The sequence below is a fragment of the Anabrus simplex genome, chromosome 5, assembly GCF_040414725.1.
Source record: "Anabrus simplex isolate iqAnaSimp1 chromosome 5, ASM4041472v1, whole genome shotgun sequence".
Taxonomy (NCBI): Eukaryota; Metazoa; Arthropoda; class Insecta; order Orthoptera; family Tettigoniidae; genus Anabrus; species Anabrus simplex.
Window position 1 is genome coordinate 128,779,895 of NC_090269.1, and position 3,495 is coordinate 128,783,389.

At 40.8% G+C, this 3,495-nt stretch overlaps 1 non-coding gene across 1 annotated transcript; it reads left to right on the plus strand.

Annotated features, from left to right (window-relative positions):
* Window positions 1-2,585: 2,585 nt before the first annotated feature.
* On the plus strand, window positions 2,586-2,689 carry LOC136875154 (U6 spliceosomal RNA). Its single transcript, XR_010860397.2, has one exon. It is a non-coding gene; the product is annotated as a U6 spliceosomal RNA (small nuclear RNA).
* Window positions 2,690-3,495: the final 806 nt, after the last annotated feature.

The following is a 3,495-nucleotide window of genomic DNA, read 5'->3' on the forward strand; positions in this document are numbered from 1 at the left end:
GCGGGAGTGCGACAGGCCTCGGAAGCCGACACAATTCCTATCCTCGTCGCAAAATGGGGGCTTCGTTCTATCACTCCATCCCTGACCCGGTCAATGACTGGAAAACAGGTTGTAGGTTTTCATTTTCACTGTACTTAGAAGGAACTTCAGGTCAAGCGAGTGGAGTTCTTGGGGGTCCAGACAGCCTGGGGGCTGTGGACTCAGCATTATTTCTTCTTTTCTACCGCTTTTTTCCACACCTGTGGGGTGGCGGGTGCGAACTGCGTCACACATGTGGACTTGGCCCTGTTTTACGGCCGTATGCCCTTCCTGACGCCAAGCCTCTATGGAGGGATGTAATCACTATTGCGTGTTTCTGTGGTGCTTGGTAGTGTGGTGTGTTGTCTGAATATGTAGTATTAAGGCTTGTGGAGCCTCCGTGGCTCAGGCGGCAGCGCGCCGGCCTCTTACCGATGGGTTTCGTGGTTCAAATCCCGGTCACTCCATGTGAGATTTGTGATGGACAAAGCGGAGGCGGCACAGGTTTTTCTCCGGGTACTCCGGTTTTCCCCGTCATATTTCATTCCAGCAACACAATCCAATATCATTTTATTTAATCTGCCATTCATTAATCGTTGCCCCAGACGTGTGCGACAGGCTTCGGCAGCCGGCACAATTCCTATCCTGGCCGCTAGGTGGGGATTTCACTCATTCCATTCCTGACCCGGTCGAATGACTGGGAACAGGATGTGGATTTTCAATAAAGCTTGTATTTAACAAGAATCTAGCCTATAACATAGATCTGGGAACACTTCCCGCGATGCTTTTTTAACGCGAAACTTACTTCAACTCAAGCATTGAGCTGAGGCTTTAAAAGACTACTGTATGAGTTAGCGATTTGTACATCTTCTAATCTTCCAAGTAACAGATCAAATTAACTCTTTGAGTTTCAGCCCCTGCTCAGCCTGACTATGAAATAAGGAGCTAGCCTTAGCGATAATGATATCATGTATCATACACTTTTTATCTCTTTATCTCTCTTATTTCTTGGAGAAGCTGTCCTCCAACTCCACCTCTTAAGTTTCAAAATAACGTTGTATTGAAGGCAGTTTGAACAAATCGTGTAATGAATACTGGCATTCAAATTAAAAGTGAGTATGCATTAATTAAAGTTTATAATGGAATAACGGTTCGACTGGTTAGACTGGTTAATACCCACACGATGGCTTGTTAACTCAAAAGCGAATGGAACTTACCTGGACATGATACAAGTATGAGAAATATCCATATCTATTACTTCTTTCTTCATGAAAGTCATGGATGCAGCAATATAACGGGGGATAACGTCCCGAAATCCTCCGATTTCTGGACCAGATGATCTTAAAACCAATAACGAAGCCTTCCTCTGAACTTCGAAGAATGACAATTGTTGATCGAGTATGCTCTTCTCTTCAATAATGGTTCTGCGTAGTGGTGGTGGTGGTGATTATTATTTTAAGAGGAAGTACAACGAGGCAACCATCCTCTATATAACACTAATCAGAGAGAAAAAAATGGAAGGGATCTAACACTTCGAAAAATGAACGTGTCGGCTAAAAACAGGCAAGGGCCACAAAGGGCGTGAAAATGAAAGACTCCCTAGGCCTCGATACCTAATGCCGTCGGAGTCGGGAAAGAACAAGGGTTGACCAAGGGAGGTCGGATGAGACAGATGGAAGTGAGGAGCCTGGCACAAGTAAGTGGAAGCAATGGCAGGACTCAGCTAAGGGCCCTGTGGTCGCCAACACATCCAGATTGTGCCGTTTTTTGAGATATTCAAAAGCAGATACTTTTAGAAATTGTAGTTTTTGAGAAGGATTCATAAAACTAGTACGGCAGCGCTGAGTGAAGTCTGTTAGTCGCAAATACAATGGAAATACGCCTGTTTTTATTCTTTCTGAGGCAGACAGTGTCCATGGCTCTGGAAAAAATCAGAGAGCACATATTATTGAGCTTATCGATAGCGATTTACAGTACATTGCAGTCTAATCCTAGATCTATGATAATGTATGTTACAGCATCTCGATGTAATGGCGCTTACCTGCATCTTGATTTTGTTTGCCGAAAACTGAGATTATGAGTCGCGGAATATACTTTTCCTGTTCCAGACTGAAAGAAGGATCAAGTTTTCTGGCCTTCGGTTTTGATAAACATAAGCGCTAGTCAGGAAGGGAATTCGTTAAAATTCTTTACACACACAGCCCAGTCCGTTTATTGAAGTTTTTACTCTTCTTCGGAAGTTTCTGACAAGAGTGACTGAAGTTCAGTGTCCGATGCGTTCACTCACAGCCAGCAGAAGAAACAAGTTTTACCGGCTCCGTAACTTAGTTGGTGAGGCGCTCACGGAGTCTAATCCTGGAGCAGTTGGTAGGTAGACTACTGATTATTTATTTATTTATTTATTTATTTATTTATTTATTTATTTATTTATTTATTTATTTATTTATTTATTTATTTGATTGATTGATTGATTGTTCAAACAGGCATTTCTGCCCACTTACAGAACATTTCCATGTCTTATTTCTAATTTTATAAATAATGTGAGTATATCCCCTGACTCGGTAATGGTCACTTTGGCGATGCATATACTAAAATTGGAACTATACAGAGAAGATTAGCATGGCCCCTGCACAAGGATGACAGGCAAAATCGTGAAGCGTTCCACATTTTTTAATTCAAGAGGATAAATTGGGGCAAATATTCGTTTATAGGAAGGGGAGTTAGGGATTGGAATAACTTACAAAGGGAGATGTTCAATACATTTCAAATTTCTTTGAAATTATTTAAGAAAAGGCTAGGAAAACAACAGGTAGGGAATCTGTCACCTGGCCGACTGCTCTAAATGTAGATCAGGATTGATTGATTGATTGATTGATTGACTGATTGATTGATTGATTGATTGAATGATTGATTGATTGATTGATTGATTGATTGATTGATTGATTGATTGATTGATTGATTGATTGATTGATTGATTGATTGATTGATTGATTGATTGATTGATTGATTGATTGATTGATTGATTGATTGATTGATTGATTGATTGATTGATTGATTGATTGATTGATTGATTGATTGATTGATTGATTGATTGATTGATTGATTGATTGATTGATTGATTGATTGATTGATTGATTGATACCTGTTCTAGGCAATATTTCGGATCTTAGTGTGTCTCGAATTAAATCTAAGAAGGATCTTACACACACAATATTTTAAGTTGTTTTTCTTTTACGAGTGATGTGGATCCGTACCTCATCTTGCGTCTGCTGTTCTGAAATTGGTTTTCTGAAGATTCCAGTTTTAATGAACAAAGCAAACCCGTCGCACATGCAGTCCATAAAGGGGCTTGTGCTTTCAAGGCGACTATTGCCCAGCCAGATGACGTACATATATTGAAGTGCCACGTGATCACTGAGACGACATCCTCAGTCATATTACTGGCTTTCGTGACCAGGTCCGCTATCTCTCATACCA